This window comes from Anser anser (genome assembly GCF_964211835.1).
Source record: "Anser anser genome assembly, contig: HAP1_SCAFFOLD_128, whole genome shotgun sequence".
Lineage (NCBI taxonomy): Eukaryota > Metazoa > Chordata > Aves > Anseriformes > Anatidae > Anser > Anser anser.
Window position 1 is genome coordinate 47,028 of NW_028153933.1, and position 20,836 is coordinate 67,863.

General features: G+C 47.3%; 2 long non-coding RNA genes across 2 annotated transcripts in view; both read right to left on the reverse strand.

Moving 5' to 3' along the window:
* LOC310891109 overlaps positions 1 to 20,836 on the reverse strand; it is a 31,383-nt gene that overhangs the window by 6,106 nt on the left and 4,441 nt on the right. The window lies entirely within an intron of this gene.
* Positions 1,691 to 15,544, reverse strand: LOC310891108. The gene is made up of 2 exons (XR_014577426.1): positions 15,351 to 15,544; positions 1,691 to 1,859 (listed from the first exon to the last, which is right to left on the reverse strand). It is a non-coding gene; the product is annotated as an uncharacterized lncRNA (long non-coding RNA).

Below are 20,836 nucleotides of genomic sequence, written 5' to 3' on the forward strand. Positions count from 1 at the left end.
TCTCCTGCAGTAATGATCACGCGGATGGGGGATTCTATTGGGATAACTACGCGGTGGTCAACTTCTAGCAGTCGGAAGTGGCCGTTGGGTAAGTCTGGGGTGGGCACTATGTAGGAGTCGAATGATAGGTCTTTGAAGTCTGTGTATTCGTAGCTTCAGTATCATTGGTGGCCGATGGCTTTTAGGGTGAGGTCTGGTTCATCGATTTTGTCCATTATGTAGAGGATTTGTAGGGATGGGAGGGCGAGGAGTACCAGGACGATAGCAGGTAGGATTGTCCAGATCAGCTCTACTTCTTGGGCGTCTACAGCATTGGACGAGAGTTTTTCTGTTAGTATGTGGGCTAAAAGGTAGAGAACTAGGCTGCAGATAGCTAGGGCAACGATTAGGGCGTGGTCGTGGAATTCAACGAGTTCTTCTATGATGGGTGATGAGGCGTCTTGGAATCCTAGTTGGGAGTGGTTGGCCACATGAGATGTACAGGATTTTTACCTGTGATTTAGTCTTGACAAGGCTATGTAATTGGTTTACTAACGTCTCATAAGAAAGAAGCATGAGCGGTTAATGCAGTTGGCTTGAAACCAGCATGTGAGGGTTCGATTCCTTCCTTTCTTGTACTTGGACGAAGGCCGGTTCCTCGAAAGTATGGTATGGGGGAGGGCAGCCGTGGATTCATTCAACGTTTGTGGTAGTTAGTTCTGGTTGTAGGACTTTTCGTTTGGCCGGAAAGGCTTCTCAGATGATGAATATTAGTATGATTACGGCTACTATTGAGATTAGGGAGCCGATGGAGGAAATGGTGTTTCATAGTGTGTAGGCGTCGGGATAGTCCGAGTATCGTCGGGGTATTCCTGCTAGGCCTAGGAAGTGCTGGGGGAAGAACGTTAGGTTTACTCCTGTAAATATTACCCCGAAGTGGGCTTTTGCTCATGTTTGGAGTAGGGTAAACCCAGTGAGTAGTGGGAATCAGTGAGTAAATCCTGCTAGAGGCCATCCTAGTATAGGTAGAAGGTAAGTAAGGCCAATTTGGGGCTGTAAACTAGGATGATGGCGATTCAGCCTAAGTGGGAGATGGACGAGAAGGCTAGGATTTTGCGTGTTTGTGTTTGGTTCAGTCCTATTCAGCCTCCTAGTGCTGTTGAGGCTAGGGCCATGGCGGTGAGTAGAGCTGGGTCGAGGGATTTGGATGTTAGTAGGAGCAGGGTTAGTGGGGGGAATTTTATGAGGGTCGAGAGTAGCAGGGCTGTTATTAGTGGCGATCCTTGTAGTACTTCTGGGAATCAGAAGTGAAATGGCACTAGGCCCAGTTTAATAGCGATTGCTGCTGTCAGTAGTAGACAGGAGGTTGGGTGGTTTATTTGTGTGATGTCTCATTGGCCGGTGACTCAGGCATTGGTTATGCTAGAGAATAGGACCAGGGCGGAAGCAGCTGCTTGGGTTAGGAAGTATTTCGTTGCGGCTTCTACTGCTCGTGGGTGGTGGGATTTGGCAATTAGGGGAATGATGGCTAGTGCGTTGATCTCCAGTCCTGTCCAGGCCAGAACTCAGTGGTTGCTGGAAATTGTGATTGTGGTGCCCAAGATGAGGCTGAAGGTTATGATTGGGGTCGCGAAAGGGTTCATTAGTAGAGGAGGGGGTTAAACCATCATTTTCGGGGTATGGGCCCGATAGCTTGATTAGCTGACTCTACTAGAAAATAATATAAGGGAAGTATGGAGAATTTTGATTTCTCTTGTGTGGGTTCAATTCCTACTTTTCTAAGGTCAACAGGAAATGAGAGGGCTGTTATACCTCTATGTTCACTTTATCATAGTGACCCTTTGTAGTTCAGGCACATTTCCTTATGTAAGGAGGTAGGCCTGCATAGCAGATAGGTATGCTGATGTGTCAGAGGCACAGAGCTAGTGTGAGGGGTAGGAAGTTTTTTCATAGTAGGTGCATTAGTTGGTCATATCGGAATCGTGGGTATGAAGCTCGGACCCATAAGAAACCAGAAGATAGTAGGAGGACTTTTGTGGCTAGGATGACGGGGAATAGTTCTGTGGGTGGCCCTAGGGCGCTTGGGTTTAGGAATATGATGGCTGTAAGTGTATTTATTAGCATAATGTTCGCATATTCAGCTAGGAAGAATAAGGCGAAGGGTCCTGCGGCGTATTCAACGTTAAACCCTGAGACTAGCTCAGATTCACCCTCTGTGAGGTCAAAAGGAGCTCGGTTTGTCTCTGCTAGGGTGGATACGTATCATATTATTGCTAGGGGTCATGAGGAGAAAATGAAGTATAGAGGCTCCTGTGCGACGGCAAAGGAGCTGAGTGTGTAGCTTCCGCTTAGTATGATTATTGATAGCAGGATTATGGCCAGTGTCACTTCGTATGAAATGGTCTGTGCTACTGCCCGTAGGGCTCCGATTAGTGCGTATTTTGAGTTCGAGGCTCAGCCTGATCATAGGACTGAGTAGACGGCTAGGCTTGACATGGCTATTAGGAAGAGAACTCCGAGGTTTAGATCTGCTAGGGGAAATGGGAGTGGTAGTGGTGCTCAAGTGGTGAGGGCTAGGACAAGGGCTAGTATTGGTATCAGAATGAATAGAAGTGGGGAAGAGGTAGAGGGTCGGATGGGCTCTTTGGTAAATAGTTTCAGTCCGTCCGCAAATGGTTGAAGTAGGCCAAAAGGCCCGACAACGTTAGGGCCTTTGCGGGATTGTATGTAGCTTAGGATTTTCCGTTCTACTAGGGTTAGGAAGGCTACGGCAATCAGGATTGGGATGATGTATAGGAGGGATATAATGAGGCAGCTTAGTGTTGTTATTTGAATCATGGGTGAAGCTAGGGAGAGGATTTGAACCTCTGGGGAAAGGGCTTAAGCCTTCTGCACTTGCCGGGCTCTGCCACTCTAGCTGGTCCTTTTCTAGGATTGAAAGTGGTGGGGGAAGGCCCTCTTCACGGTTTAGTTGGTTTCACTGCTTAGAGGGGGGGGGCGTGCTTGTGGTATTGGCCCCACTTTCCCGGTCCTTTCGTACTGGGGAGAGTGTGTCATAGATAGAAACCGACCTGGATTGCTCCGGTCTGAACTCAGATCACGTAGGACTGTTAATCGTTGAACAAACGAACCCTTAATAGCGGCTGCACCATTAGGATGTCCTGATCCAACATCGAGGTCGTAAACCCCCCTGTCGATATGGGCTCTTGAGGGGGATTGCGCTGTTATCCCTGGGGTAGCTTGGTCCATTAATCAATTATATTGGGTCTGGTCACTGTTAGCACTTTGAGGGGTAGCTCTAGGTAAAGAGGTATGGTCTTGTTTTCGGAGGATTTGTTCTCCTCCAAGGTCGCCCCAACCGAAAAATATCGACCAGGCTCTGCGATGGTAGTGGCCCCAGTGGGGTTGATTGAGGATTCGCGGTGGTCGTTGATTTTTAAGTTCCACAGGGTCTTCTCGTCTTATGTTCACATCCCCGCTTTTGCACGGGGAGATCAATTTCACTGATTATCTGTGAGAGACAGTTAAGACCTCGTTTAGCCATTCATACAAGTCTCGATTTATGGGACAATTGATTGCGCTACCTTTGCACGGTTAGGATACCGCGGCCGTTAAACCTAAGTCACCGGGCAGGCATCACCTTCAATACTTGTTTAATTTGCTGAAGGCTATGTTTTTGGTAAACAGTCGGGCCTTATTAATTTGCCGAGTTCCTTTCACAGATTTTAATCGCTCTTATAGGCGCTCCTGAGTCGGGTTAACAGGGTTAGTTAATACGTGGTCTTGTAGGGGTTTTTGTATCTGTCTAGGTCTGTTAATAATGTTTCTATGTAAGCTTGCGCCGTTAGAGGGGTGTGGCCCTGAGTTACTTATTTTAGCATTAATTCTCCTATATTCATAGGTTGACCTGTTTGTGATAAGGGAATCATCTTATTTTGGTATTTTTAGGTGGTGGAGCTTTGACGCACTCTTTTTTGATGGCTGCTTTAGGGCCCACGGTAGGATCAGTAGTAAGAATTATCCGCTAGTCGAGGTTGTGTCCTTTTTTAATGGAGCTGTCCCTCCATTAAATAGCTCTTAATCATCTCATTAGGGTTCAGGATGTCCGGTAGGGAGGATTAAGGGGGAACTTAGATTCGTTTCACAGGTAACCAGCTATCACCCAGCTCGGTTGGCTTTTCACCTCTACTGACAAGTCATCCCACTCTTTTGCAACAGAGACGGGTTCGCTCTCTTTAACTGCTTGAAAGTAGCTCGCTTGGGTTTCGGGGGGGCAAACTTTAGTTCACTTTGCTTGGTTGTTCTCGCTAAACCATGATGCAAAAGGTACAAGGGTTGATCTTTGCTGTCTGTCGCTTTGATTGTTTCACTGCTATTTCATCTTTCCCTTACGGTACTGGGGTCTCTATCGCGTCTAAGTGTCTTTTCTATCGCCTATACTAAGACTGTAAAATGCTTTAGTTTAATTAGTTTAGTAAATTCTTTAGTTTTGGTGTACTATTTGTGTGGTTGAGCTAGAGGGGGGGCTTCAAGACGATCCGGTCTAGTAGATATCTTTCAGGTGTAAGCTGAGTGCTTTGGTGTTATAGCTACGTCTTGATATTCTAAGTACACCTTCCGGTACACTTACCTTGTTACGACTTACCTCATCTTCAGCGTATTTATGGTATTAGTTATGTGGGATGTGGCTTTTGAGGAGGGTGACGGGCGGTATGTACGTGCCCCAGGGCCGGCTTAAAGTAGGCTCTATTGTCCCACTTTACTGCTAAATCCGCCTTCCAGAAGTGGTTTCACGCTTCTTTCCGTGTGCCCTATGAATAGGGAATGTAGCCCATTTCTTCCACTCCATAGGCTATACCTTGACCTGTCTTATTAGCGGGGTGCTATTGTGTCCACTGTTGTGCTCTCATTCGAGGTGGGCTGGCGACGGCGGTATGTAGGCTGTGTTGGCAAGGGGTGGTTGGGTTAATCGGGGATTATCGATTGTAGAACAGGCTCCTCTAGGTGGGTTTGGGGCACCGCCAAGTCCTTAGAGTTTTAAGCGTTTGTGCTCGTAGTTCTCTGGCGGATACTTCGGTAAAGTAAGTATCAAGATTTAGGGCCAGGCATAGTGGGGTATCTAATCCCAGTTTGGGCCCTGGCTTTCGTGGGTTTAAATCAGTCGTTAGTTCCTAAGATCATCTTAATGGTGTGTTTAGGTGCATCTTGGGCTTATGACAGCTCAGTTGCATTTTGATCTTAGTTAGCTAGGATAGGCATTTTACCACTCTTTACGCCGTGTCAATAGGACGGTTGATTTGGGTTTCTTGTATGACCGCGGTGGCTGGCACAAGATTTACCAACCCTTGAAGTTAGGCTGTTGCTATAACTAAGTCAAGTTTGCACTCATTGCTTAATGTTAATTACTGCTGAATACCCGTGGGGGCGTGGCTTAGCGAGGCGTCTTGGGCTACTACTTGGGTGTGCCTGATACCCGCTCCTCAAGGCCTGTATGGGGGTAGGTGGTCGAGGGCGTTTACACTGGGGCGCGGATACTTGCATGTATATATTTAGCAAAAACCAACCGTAAGGTTAGGACTAAGTCTTTTGTCCGCAGGCATGTTTTATGCCATCTTGGCAACTTCAGTGCCATGCTTTGTGTTAAGCTATGTGGACGGGGGTGTGGTTAGCTGATAGTTGAGTGGTGAGTGAGAGTGAAGTATATGAAATTATTGCTTGTGTTTACTATTTTTAGTACTGGAGTTTCTCTAAGTCCTAGGACTAGGAGGAAATGGTGTTTCATAGTGTGTAGGCGTCGGGATAGTCCGAGTATCGTCGGGGTATTCCTGCTAGGCCTAGGAAGTGCTGGGGGAAGAACGTTAGGTTTACTCCTGTAAATATTACCCCGAAGTGGGCTTTTGCTCATGTTTGGTGTAGGGTAAACCCAGTGAGTAGTGGGAATCAGTGAGTAAATCCTGCTAGAATGGCAAAGACGGCGCCTATGGATAGGACGTAGTGGAAGTGGACACTATTTGTCTGATCCATACTAATTACCGCCATCCTACTCCTTCTATCACTCCCCGTACTCGCCGCCGGTATTACAATATTACTAACTGATCGAAACCTAAACACCACATTCTTCGACCCCGCTGGAGGAGGAGACCCAATCCTGTACCAACACCTATTCTGATTCTTCGGACACCCAGAAGTCTATATTCTGATCCTACCGGGGTTCGGAATCATCTCACACGTAGTCACGTACTACTCAGGCAAAAAGGAGCCCTTCGGCTACATGGGAATAGTCTGAGCCATACTATCCATCGGCTTCCTAGGATTCATCGTCTGAGCTCACCACATGTTTACAGTAGGAATAGACGTTGATACCCGAGCCTACTTTACATCAGCCACTATAATCATTGCCATCCCTACCGGAATCAAAGTATTTAGCTGACTAGCCACCCTGCACGGAGGAACAATCAAATGAGACCCCCCCAATACTATGAGCTCTAGGATTTATCTTCCTATTTACCATCGGAGGATTAACAGGAATCGTTCTTGCAAACTCTTCCCTAGACATCGCCCTGCACGACACGTACTACGTAGTTGCCCACTTCCACTACGTCCTATCCATAGGCGCCGTCTTTGCCATTCTAGCAGGATTTACTCACTGATTCCCACTACTCACTGGGTTTACCCTACACCAAACATGAGCAAAAGCCCACTTCGGGGTAATATTTACAGGAGTAAACCTAACGTTCTTCCCCCAGCACTTCCTAGGCCTAGCAGGAATACCCCGACGATACTCGGACTATCCCGACGCCTACACACTATGAAACACCATTTCCTCCATCGGCTCCCTAATCTCAATAGTAGCCGTAATCATACTAATATTCATCATCTGAGAAGCCTTTTCGGCCAAACGAAAAGTCCTACAACCAGAACTAACTACCACAAACGTTGAATGAATCCACGGCTGCCCTCCCCCATACCATACTTTCGAGGAATCGGCCTTCGTCCAAGTACAAGAAAGGAAGGAATCGAACCCTCACATGCTGGTTTCAAGCCAACTGCATTAACCGCTCATGCTTCTTTCTTATGAGACGTTAGTAAACCAATTACATAGCCTTGTCAAGACTAAATCACAGGTAAAAATCCTGTACATCTCATGTGGCCAACCACTCCCAACTAGGATTCCAAGACGCCTCATCACCCATCATAGAAGAACTCGTTGAATTCCACGACCACGCCCTAATCGTTGCCCTAGCTATCTGCAGCCTAGTTCTCTACCTTTTAGCCCACATACTAACAGAAAAAACTCTCGTCCAATGCTGTAGACGCCCAAGAAGTAGAGCTGATCTGGACAATCCTACCTGCTATCGTCCTGGTACTCCTCGCCCTCCCATCCCTACAAATCCTCTACATAATGGACAAAATCGACGAACCAGACCTCACCCTAAAAGCCATCGACCACCAATGATACTGAAGCTACGAATACACAGACTTCAAAGACCTATCATTCGACTCCTACATAGTGCCCACCCCAGACTTACCCAACGGCCACTTCCGACTGCTAGAAGTTGACCACCGCGTAGTTATCCCAATAGAATCCCCCATCCGCGTGATCATTACTGCAGGAGACGTACTCCACTCCTGAGCAGTCCCAACGCTCGGAGTTAAAACAGACGCAATCCCAGGCCGACTAAACCAAACTTCATTCATTACCACCCGGCCTGGGATTTTTTACGGACAATGCTCAGAAATTTGCGGGGCTAATCACAGCTACATACCCATTGTAGTAGAATCAACCCCACTCCCACATTTCGAGGCCTGATCGTCCCTTCTATCATCATCCTAATCATTAAGAAGCTATGCAACAGCACTAGCCTTTTAAGCTAGCCAAAGAGGGACTTCCCCCTCCTTAATGATATGCCACAGCTTAACCCCGCACCATGATTTTCAATCATAATTATAACCTGATTAACCCTAGCACTCCTCATCCAACCAAAACTACTAGCCTTCACCACAACCAACCCCCCATCAAATAAGACCTCCCTCACTACCAAACCCACACCATGATCCTGACCATGAACCTAAGCTTCTTTGACCAATTTTCCAGCCCCAATCTATTTGGCATCCCCTTAATCCTACTATCCCTACTCTTCCCAGCCCTACTATTCCCGTCCCCAAACAACCGATGAATCAACAACCGCCTTTCTACTATCCAAACATGACTCCTTCACCTAATCACAAAACAACTAATAGTCCCACTCAACAAAAATGGCCACAAATGAGCCATAATATTTACATCCCTAATAATCATACTTCTTACAATCAACCTTCTAGGCCTCCTTCCATATACATTCACCCCAACCACCCAACTATCTATGAACATAGCCCTAGCCTTCCCACTATGGCTCGCCACACTACTAACAGGCCTACGAAACCAACCATCAGCCTCTTTAGCCCACCTATTACCCGAAGGTACCCCTACACCCCTAATCCCCGCACTAATCCTGATCGAAACAACCAGCCTACTAATCCGCCCCCTAGCCCTCGGAGTCCGCCTTACAGCCAACCTTACAGCAGGACACTTACTCATCCAACTCATCTCTACAGCCTCCATTGCATTAATACCCACCCTTCCTGCAGTATCCATCCTAACAATAATCATCCTACTACTCCTAACCATCCTAGAAGTAGCAGTAGCCATAATCCAGGCCTACGTCTTCGTGCTCCTTCTAAGCCTATACTTACAAGAAAACATCTAATGGCACACCAAGCACACTCATACCACATAGTTGACCCAAGCCCTTGACCAATCTTCGGGGCAGCCGCCGCCCTACTCACAACCTCAGGATTAATCATGTGATTCCACTACAACTCATCCATACTACTAACCCTAGGCCTCATCTCAATACTCCTAGTAATACTCCAATGATGACGAGACATTGTACGAGAAAGCACCTTCCAAGGCCATCACACTCCCACAGTCCAAAAAGGCCTACGATACGGCATAATCCTTTTCATCACATCCGAAGCATTCTTCTTCTTAGGGTTCTTCTGAGCGTTCTTCCACTCGAGCCTGGCCCCAACCCCAGAACTAGGAGGCCAATGACCCCCAACAGGAATTAAACCACTCAACCCGATAGAAGTCCCCCTACTAAACACAGCCATCCTACTAGCCTCAGGCGTTACCGTAACGTGAGCCCATCACAGCATCACAGAAGGAAACCGAAAACACGCCATCCACGCCCTAACCCTAACGATCCTCTTGGGATTCTACTTCACAGCCCTACAAGCAATAGAATACCACGAAGCCCCATTCTCAATCGCCGATAGCGTCTACGGATCTACCTTCTTCGTTGCCACTGGATTCCACGGACTCCACGTAATCATCGGATCCTCCTTCCTGACCGTCTGCCTCTTCCGACTGATCAAGTTCCACTTTACATCAGACCACCACTTCGGATTCGAGGCAGCAGCCTGATACTGACACTTCGTAGACGTCATCTGACTATTCCTCTACATAACCATCTACTGATGAGGATCTTGCTCTTCTAGTATATTAATTACAATTGACTTCCAATCTCTAGAATCTGGTATAAACCCAGAGGAGAGCAATGAACGCACTCATGTTCATATTCGCCCTATCATCAATCCTAAGCGCCGCCCTAACCGCATTAAACTTCTGACTCGCCCAAATAAACCCCGACTCAGAGAAACTCTCACCGTACGAATGTGGATTCGACCCACTTGGATCTGCTCGATTACCATTCTCAGTCCGATTCTTCCTCAGTAGCCATCCTGTTCGTCCTATTCGACCTAGAAATCGCCCTCCTACTCCCCCTGCCATGAGCCGTCCAACTCCAATCCCCCCTAATGACCCTCACCTGAACTGTAGTGATCCTCCTTCTCCTAACACTCGGACTGGCCTACGAGTGAATTCAAGGGGGCCTAGAATGAGCAGAATAACAGAAAGTTAGTCTAACCAAAAAGATAGCTGGTTTCGACCCAGCAGATTACAGCCAACCCTGTAACTTTCTTATGTCGCCCCTACATTTAAGCTTCTACTCAGCCTTCATTTTCAGCGGACTAGGACTAGCCTTCCACCGAACCCACCTAGTATCCGCCCTACTATGCCTTGAAAGCATAATATTATCGATATTCGTAGGCCTATCAATATGATCCATCGAAAACCAAGTCTCCTCATTCACCATGGTACCAATTCTCATGCTAACCTTCTCAGCGTGTGAGGCGGGCACAGGCCTGGCCATCCTAGTAGCCTCCACCCGCACACATGGCTCCGACCATCTACACAACCTAAACCTCCTGCAATGCTAAAAATCATCCTACACACAATCATACTTCTTCCAACAGCCCTGCTGTCTCCACCAAAATTTCTATGGACTAACACCACCTTATACAGCCTCCTAATCGCTGCCCTAAGCCTACAGTGATTAATCCCAACCTACTACCCCTACAAATTTTTATCCAACTGAACAGGAATTGACCAAATCTCATCCCCCCTCCTAGTACTATCCTGCTGACTACTCCCACTCATAATCATAGCAAGCCAAAACCACCTGCAACAAGAACCCCTACAACGCAAACGAATCTTTATCTCAACCTTAGTCGCAGTCCAGCCATTCATCCTACTAGCCTTTTCCACCACAGAACTAGCACTATTTTACATCTCATTTGAAGCAACCCTCATTCCCACCCTAATCTTAATCACCCGATGGGGGAACCAACCAGAACGCCTAAGCGCTGGCATCTACCTGCTATTCTACACGCCAGTAAGCTCTCTACCCCTGCTAATCACAATCATACACCTATACGTGAAAATTGGCACCCTGCACCTGCCAACCCTACAACTAACCCACCCAACCCTATCCACCTCATGGACAGGAATACTATCAGGTCTAGCACTGCTCATAGCATTCATAGTAAAAGCCCCACTATACGGCCTACACCTCTGACTGCCAAAAGCCCACGTAGAAGCACCCATCGCAGGCTCAATACTCCTCGCCGCCCTACTACTAAAGCTAGGAGGATACGGAATTATACGAGTCACTCTATTTATGGGCCCACTGTCCAACCTCCTGCACTACCCCTTCCTAACCCTGGCCCTATGAGGCGCCCTAATGACTAGCTCAATCTGCCTACGACAGACAGACCTAAAATCACTAATCGCTTATTCATCCGTTAGCCACATAGGCCTAGTTATCGCCGCAGGAATAATCCAAACCCACTGATCATTCTCAGGGGCAATGATCCTAATAATTTCCCATGGACTAACTTCCTCCATACTATTCTGCCTAGCCAACACAAACTATGAACGTACGCACAGCCGAATTCTACTACTCACACGAGGCCTACAACCTCTCCTACCACTCATAGCTACCTGATGATTGCTGGCCAATCTAACAAACATAGCCTTACCCCCAACAACAAACCTCATAGCAGAGCTAACCATTATAATCACCTTATTCAACTGATCTGCCTTCACGATCATCCTAACAGGAATCGCAACCCTACTAACCGCCTCCTACACCTTATTCATACTACTAATGACCCAACGAGGCTCAATCCCCTCCCACATCACATCTATGCAAAACTCAACCACGCGAGAACACCTGCTCATAACACTCCACATTATCCCAATATTCCTCCTAATCCTCAAACCCGAACTGATCTCCGGAATCCCCTCATGCAAGTATAGTTTAAACCAAACATTAGACTGTGATTCTAAGAATAGAAGTTCAAACCTTCTTACCTGCCGAGGGGAGGGTTTAACCAACAAGAGCTGCTAACTCTTACATCTGAGCCTAAAACCTCAGCCCCCTTACTTTTAAAGGATAACAGCAATCCACTGGTCTTAGGAACCACCCATCTTGGTGCAAATCCAAGTAAAAGTAGTGAACCCCACACTACTAATCAACTCCCTCACACTACTCACGCTGACAATCCTCCTAACCCCAATCATCCTGCCATTTCTATTTAAAAACTTTAAAAACACCCCACAAGCCACCACCCGCGCTGTTAAAACCGCATTCCTAATTAGCCTAGCCCCTACAACCGCATTCATCTACTCGGGAGTAGAATCTGTCACCTGCCACTGGGAGTGAAAATTCATTATAAACTTTAAAATCCCCCTGAGCCTAAAAATAGACCAATACTCAATAACATTTCTTCCAATCGCCCTATTTGTAACATGATCAATCCTACAATTCGCCATATGATACATGGCCTCAGAGCCATACGTAACAAAATTTTTCACCTACCTACTGACATTCCTAGTCGCCATACTCCTCCTAACAACCGCAAACAACATATTCCTCCTATTCGTAGGCTGGGAAGGAGTACGAATCATGTCCTTCCTTCTCATCGGCTGATGACAAGGCCGAGCAGATGCCAACACCGCCGCCCTACAAGCCGTAATCTACAACCGAATCGGAGACGTCGGACTGATCCTGAGCATAGCATGACTAGCTTCAACATTCAACACCTGAGAGATCCAACAAGCCGTACACCCCCACCAAACCCCAATCCTCCCCCTCATAGGATTAATCCTCGCAGCCGCAGGAAAATCCGCCCAATTTGGACTCCACCCATGACTGCCCGCAGCAATAGAAGGCCCCACCCCAGTATCAGCCCTACTGCACTCCAGTACCATAGTAGTAGCCGGAATCTTCCTGCTCATCCGCATGCACCCCCTGCTAGCCACCAACCAGACAGCCCTAACTGCCTGCCTATGCCTAGGTGCTCTATCAACCCTATTCGCTGCCACATGCGCCCTAACCCAAAATGACATCAAAAAAATCATTGCTTTCTCAACATCCAGCCAACTAGGACTAATAATAGTCACTATCGGACTAAACCTCCCACAACTAGCCTTCCTACACATCTCAACCCATGCCTTCTTTAAAGCCATACTATTCCTATGCTCAGGGTCTATCATCCACAACCTAAACGGAGAACAAGATATCCGAAAGATAGGAGGCCTACAGAAAATACTCCCAGTCACTACTTCCTGCCTAACCATCGGAAACCTGGCGCTGATAGGAACCCCATTCCTAGCCGGATTCTACTCAAAAGACCTCATCATCGAAAGCTTAAACACATCATACCTAAATACTTGAGCCCTACTCCTAACCCTTATAGCCACAGCATTCACCGCAACCTACAGCATCCGCATAACCATCCTAGTCCAAGCTGGACAAACCCGAATCCCCCCAATAGTATCAATAAACGAAAACAACCCACTAATCACCGCCCCCCTAACCCGACTCGCCCTAGGCAGCATTACAGCAGGAATAATCATTACCTCTCTCATCACACCAACCAAAACCCCCCCAATAACCATACCCATTATCACCAAAACCGCTGCCATCCTCATAACAATCCTAGGAATCATCCTAGGCCCCTCATGTACAGGGCCACACCCCTCTAACGGCGCAAGCTTACATAGAAACATTATTAACAGACCTAGACAGATACAAAAACCCCTACAAGACCACGTATTAACTAACCCTGTTAACCCGACTCAGGAGCGCCTATAAGAGCGATTAAAATCTGTGAAAGGAACTCGGCAAATTAATAAGGCCCGACTGTTTACCAAAAACATAGCCTTCAGCAAATTAAACAAGTATTGAAGGTAATGCCTGCCCGGTGACTTAGGTTTAACGGCCGCGGTATCCTAACCGTGCAAAGATAGCGCAATCAATTGTCCCATAAATCGAGACTTGTATGAATGGCTAAACGAGGTCTTAACTGTCTCTCACAGATAATCAGTGAAATTGATCTCCCCGTGCAAAAGCGGGGATGTGAACATAAGACGAGAAGACCCTGTGGAACTTAAAAATCAACGACCACCGCGAATCCTCAATCAACCCCACTGGGGCCACTACCATCGCAGAGCCTGGTCGATATTTTTCGGTTGGGGCGACCTTGGAGGAGAACAAATCCTCCAAAAACAAGACCATACCTCTTTACCTAGAGCTACCCCTCAAAGTGCTAACAGTGACCAGACCCAATATAATTGATTAATGGACCAAGCTACCCCAGGGATAACAGCGCAATCCCCCTCAAGAGCCCATATCGACAGGGGGGTTTACGACCTCGATGTTGGATCAGGACATCCTAATGGTGCAGCCGCTATTAAGGGTTCGTTTGTTCAACGATTAACAGTCCTACGTGATCTGAGTTCAGACCGGAGCAATCCAGGTCGGTTTCTATCTATGACACACTCTCCCCAGTACGAAAGGACCGGGAAAGTGGGGCCAATACCACAAGCACGCCCCCCCCCTCTAAGCAGTGAAACCAACTAAACCGTGAAGAGGGCCTTCCCCCACCACTTTCAATCCTAGAAAAGGACCAGCTAGAGTGGCAGAGCCCGGCAAGTGCAGAAGGCTTAAGCCCTTTCCCCAGAGGTTCAAATCCTCTCCCTAGCTTCACCCATGATTCAAATAACAACACTAAGCTGCCTCGTTATATCCCTCCTATACATCATCCCAATCCTGATTGCCGTAGCCTTCCTAACCCTAGTAGAACGGAAAATCCTAAGCTACATACAATCCCGCAAAGGCCCTAACGTTGTCGGGCCTTTTGGCCTACTTCAACCATTTGCGGACGGACTGAAACTATTTACCAAAGAGCCCATCCGACCCTCTACCTCTTCCCCACTTCTATTCATTCTGATACCAATACTAGCCCTTGTCCTAGCCCTCACCACTTGAGCACCACTACCACTCCCATTTCCCCTAGCAGATCTAAACCTCGGAGTTCTCTTCCTAATAGCCATGTCAAGCCTAGCCGTCTACTCAGTCCTATGATCAGGCTGAGCCTCGAACTCAAAATACGCACTAATCGGAGCCCTACGGGCAGTAGCACAGACCATTTCATACGAAGTGACACTGGCCATAATCCTGCTATCAATAATCATACTAAGCGGAAGCTACACACTCAGCTCCTTTGCCATCGCACAGGAGCCTCTATACTTCATTTTCTCCTCATGACCCCTAGCAATAATATGATACGTATCCACCCTAGCAGAGACAAACCGAGCTCCTTTTGACCTCACAGAGGGTGAATCTGAGCTAGTCTCAGGGTTTAACGTTGAATACGCCGCAGGACCCTTCGCCTTATTCTTCCTAGCTGAATATGCGAACATTATGCTAATAAATACACTTACAGCCATCATATTCCTAAACCCAAGCGCCCTAGGGCCACCCACAGAACTATTCCCCGTCATCCTAGCCACAAAAGTCCTCCTACTATCTTCTGGTTTCTTATGGGTCCGAGCTTCATACCCACGATTCCGATATGACCAACTAATGCACCTACTATGAAAAAACTTCCTACCCCTCACACTAGCTCTGTGCCTCTGACACATCAGCATACCTATCTGCTATGCAGGCCTACCTCCTTACATAAGGAAATGTGCCTGAACTACAAAGGGTCACTATGATAAAGTGAACATAGAGGTATAACAGCCCTCTCATTTCCTGTTGACCTTAGAAAAGTAGGAATTGAACCCACACAAGAGAAATCAAAATTCTCCATACTTCCCTTATATTATTTTCTAGTAGAGTCAGCTAATCAAGCTATCGGGCCCATACCCCGAAAATGATGGTTTAACCCCCTCCTCTACTAATGAACCCTTACGCGACCCCAATCATAACCTTCAGCCTCATCTTGGGCACCACAATCACAATTTCCAGCAACCACTGAGTTCTGGCCTGGACAGGACTGGAGATCAACGCACTAGCCATCATTCCCCTAATTGCCAAATCCCACCACCCACGAGCAGTAGAAGCCGCAACGAAATACTTCCTAACCCAAGCAGCTGCTTCCGCCCTGGTCCTATTCTCTAGCATAACCAATGCCTGAGTCACCGGCCAATGAGACATCACACAAATAAACCACCCAACCTCCTGTCTACTACTGACAGCAGCAATCGCTATTAAACTGGGCCTAGTGCCATTTCACTTCTGATTCCCAGAAGTACTACAAGGATCGCCACTAATAACAGCCCTGCTACTCTCGACCCTCATAAAATTCCCCCCACTAACCCTGCTCCTACTAACATCCAAATCCCTCGACCCAGCTCTACTCACCGCCATGGCCCTAGCCTCAACAGCACTAGGAGGCTGAATAGGACTGAACCAAACACAAACACGCAAAATCCTAGCCTTCTCGTCCATCTCCCACTTAGGCTGAATCGCCATCATCCTAGTTTACAGCCCCAAATTGGCCTTACTTACCTTCTACCTATACATAATCATAACATCAGCCGTATTCCTAGCCCTTAACAAAATCAAAGCCCTTAACCTATCCATGATCACAACCTCATGAACAAAAACCCCAGTGCTAAACGCCACCCTAATACTAGTACTTTTATCCCTAGCAGGCCTCCCCCCATTAACAGGCTTTATACCAAAGTGACTTATCATCCAAGAACTAACTAAACAGGAAATAACACCAGCAGCCATGGCAATTGCCATGCTATCACTGCTCAGCCTCTTCTTCTACCTACGCCTCGCATACCACTCAACAATTACCCTTCCCCCCAACTCCTCTAACCACATAAAACAATGATACACTAGCAAAGCCCCAAGCACACCTACTGCGGTCCTTGCCTCACTATCAATCCTCTTACTTCCCCTGTCCCCAATAATACATGCCATTGTCTAGAAACTTAGGATAACACCCCAAACCGAAGGCCTTCAAAGCCTTAAATAAGAGTTAAACCCTCTTAGTTTCTGCACATTAAGACTTACAGAATATTAACCTGTATCTTCTGAATGCAAGTCAGACGCTTTAATTAAGCTAAAGCCTCCCTAGACAGATGGGCTTCGATCCCACAAAACTCTAGTTAACAGCTAAATGCCTAAACCAATTGGCTTCTGCCTACAAAGACCCTGACGCACCCTAGTGCGCATCGATGAGCTTGCAACTCAACATGAATTTCACTACAGAGCCGATAAGAAGAGGAATTAAACCTCTGTAAAAAGGACTACAGCCTAACGCTTCAACACTCAGCCATCTTACCCGTCACCTTCATCAACCGATGACTATTTTCCACTAACCATAAGGATATTGGCACCCTGTACCTCATCTTCGGGGCATGAGCAGGAATAGTCGGCACCGCACTCAGCCTATTAATCCGCGCAGAACTAGGACAACCAGGAACTCTCCTAGGCGACGACCAAATTTACAATGTAATCGTTACCGCTCACGCCTTTGTAATAAGCTTCTTTATAGTCATACCCATCATGATCGGAGGATTCGGCAACTGATTAGTCCCCCTCATAATCGGTGCCCCCGACATAGCATTCCCGCGAATAAACAACATAAGCTTTTGACTCCTCCCCCCATCATTCCTCCTCCTACTAGCCTCATCCACTGTAGAAGCTGGCGCCGGCACAGGCTGAACTGTCTACCCTCCCCTAGCAGGTGACCTTGCCCACGCCGGAGCTTCAGTAGACCTGGCTATCTTCTCACTCCACTTAGCCGGTATCTCCTCCATCCTTGGGGCCATCAACTTTATCACCACAGCCATCAACATAAAACCCCCCGCACTCTCACAATACCAAACCCCACTATTTGTCTGATCCGTACTAATTACCGCCATCCTACTCCTTCTATCACTCCCCGTACTCGCCGCCGGTATTACAATATTACTAACTGATCGAAACCTAAACACCACATTCTTCGACCCCGCTGGAGGAGGAGACCCAATCCTGTACCAACACCTATTCTGATTCTTCGGACACCCAGAAGTCTATATTCTGATCCTACCGGGGTTTGGAATCATCTCACACGTAGTCACGTACTACTCAGGCAAAAAGGAGCCCTTCGGCTACATGGGAATAGTCTGAGCCATACTATCCATCGGCTTCCTAGGATTCATCGTCTGAGCTCACCACATGTTTACAGTAGGAATAGACGTTGATACCCGAGCCTACTTTACATCAGCCACTATAATCATTGCCATCCCTACCGGAATCAAAGTATTTAGCTGACTAGCCACCCTGCACGGAGGAACAATCAAATGAGACCCCCCCAATACTATGAGCTCTAGGATTTATCTTCCTATTTACCATCGGAGGATTAACAGGAATCGTTCTTGCAAACTCTTCCCTAGACATCGCCCTGCACGACACGTACTACGTAGTTGCCCACTTCCACTACGTCCTATCCATAGGCGCCGTCTTTGCCATTCTAGCAGGATTTACTCACTGATTCCCACTACTCACTGGGTTTACCCTACACCAAACATGAGCAAAAGCCCACTTCGGGGTAATATTTACAGGAGTAAACCTAACGTTCTTCCCCCAGCACTTCCTAGGCCTAGCAGGAATACCCCGACGATACTCGGACTATCCCGACGCCTACACACTATGAAACACCATTTCCTCCATCGGCTCCCTAATCTCAATAGTAGCCGTAATCATACTAATATTCATCATCTGAGAAGCCTTTTCGGCCAAACGAAAAGTCCTACAACCAGAACTAACTACCACAAACGTTGAATGAATCCACGGCTGCCCTCCCCCATACCATACTTTCGAGGAACCGGCCTTCGTCCAAGTACAAGAAAGGAAGGAATCGAACCCTCACATGCTGGTTTCAAGCCAACTGCATTAACTGCTCATGCTTCTTTCTTATGAGACGTTAGTAAACCAATTACATAGCCTTGTCAAGACTAAATCACAGGTAAAAATCCTGTACATCTCATGTGGCCAACCACTCCCAACTAGGATTCCAAGACGCCTCATCACCCATCATAGAAGAACTCGTTGAATTCCACGACCACGCCCTAATCGTTGCCCTAGCTATCTGCAGCCTAGTTCTCTACCTTTTAGCCCACATACTAACAGAAAAAACTCTCGTCCAATGCTGTAGACGCCCAAGAAGTAGAGCTGATCTGGACAATCCTACCTGCTATCGTCCTGGTACTCCTCGCCCTCCCATCCCTACAAATCCTCTACATAATGGACAAAATCGACGAACCAGACCTCACCCTAAAAGCCATCGGCCACCAATGATACTGAAGCTACGAATACACAGACTTCAAAGACCTATCATTCGACTCCTACATAGTGCCCACCCCAGACTTACCCAACGGCCACTTCCGACTGCTAGAAGTTGACCACCGCGTAGTTATCCCAATAGAATCCCCCATCCGCGTGATCATTACTGCAGGAGACGTACTCCACTCCTGAGCAGTCCCAACGCTCGGAGTTAAAACAGACGCAATCCCAGGCCGACTAAACCAAACTTCATTCATTACCACCCGGCCTGGGATTTTTTACGGACAATGCTCAGAAATTTGCGGGGCTAATCACAGCTACATACCCATTGTAGTAGAATCAACCCCACTCCCACATTTCGAGGCCTGATCGTCCCTTCTATCATCATCCTAATCATTAAGAAGCTATGCAACAGCACTAGCCTTTTAAGCTAGCCAAAGAGGGACTTCCCCCTCCTTAATGATATGCCACAGCTTAACCCCGCACCATGATTTTCAATCATAATTATAACCTGATTAACCCTAGCACTCCTCATCCAACCAAAACTACTAGCCTTCACCACAACCAACCCCCCATCAAATAAGACCTCCCTCACTACCAAACCCACACCATGATCCTGACCATGAACCTAAGCTTCTTTGACCAATTTTCCAGCCCCAATCTATTTGGCATCCCCTTAATCCTACTATCCCTACTCTTCCCAGCCCTACTATTCCCGTCCCCAAACAACCCATGAATCAACAACCGCCTTTCTACTATCCAAACATGACTCCTTCACCTAATCACAAAACAACTAATAGTCCCACTCAACAAAAATGGCCACAAATGAGCCATAATATTTACATCCCTAATAATCATACTTCTTACAATCAACCTTCTAGGCCTCCTTCCATATACATTCACCCCAACCACCCAACTATCTATGAACATAGCCCTAGCCTTCCCACTATGGCTCGCCACACTACTAACAGGCCTACGAAACCAACCATCAGCCTCTTTAGCCCACCTATTACCCGAAGGTACCCCTACACCCCTAATCCCCGCACTAATCCTGATCAAAACAACCAGCCTACTAATCCGCCCCCTAGCCCTCGGAGTCCGCCTTACAGCCAACCTTACAGCAGGACACTTACTCATCCAACTCATCTCTACAGCCTCCATTGCATTAATACCCACCCTTCCTGCAGTATCCATCCTAACAATAATCATCCTACTACTCCTAACCATCCTAGAAGTAGCAGTAGCCATAATCCAGGCCTACGTCTTCGTGCTCCTTCTAAGCCTATACTTACAAGAAAACATCTAATGGCACACCAAGCACACTCATACCACATAGTTGACCCAAGCCCTTGACCAATCTTCGGGGCAGCCGCCGCCCTACTCACAACCTCAGGATTAATCATGTGATTCCACTACAACTCATCCATACTACTAACCCTAGGCCTCATCTCAATACTCCTAGTAATACTCCAATGATGACGAGACATTGTACGAGAAAGCACCTTCCAAGGCCATCACACTCCCACAGTCCAAAAAGGCCTACGATACGGCATAATCCTTTTCATCACATCCGAAGCATTCTTCTTCTTAGGGTTCTTCTGAGCGTTCTTCCACTCGAGCCTGGCCCCAACCCCAGAACTAGGAGGCCAATGACCCCCAACAGGAATTAAACCACTCAACCCGATAGAAGTCCCCCTACTAAACACAGCCATCCTACTAGCCTCAGGCGTTACCGTAACGTGAGCCCATCACAGCATCACAGAAGGAAACCGAAAACACGCCATCCACGCCCTAACCCTAACGATCCTCCTGGGATTCTACTTCACAGCCCTACAAGCAAT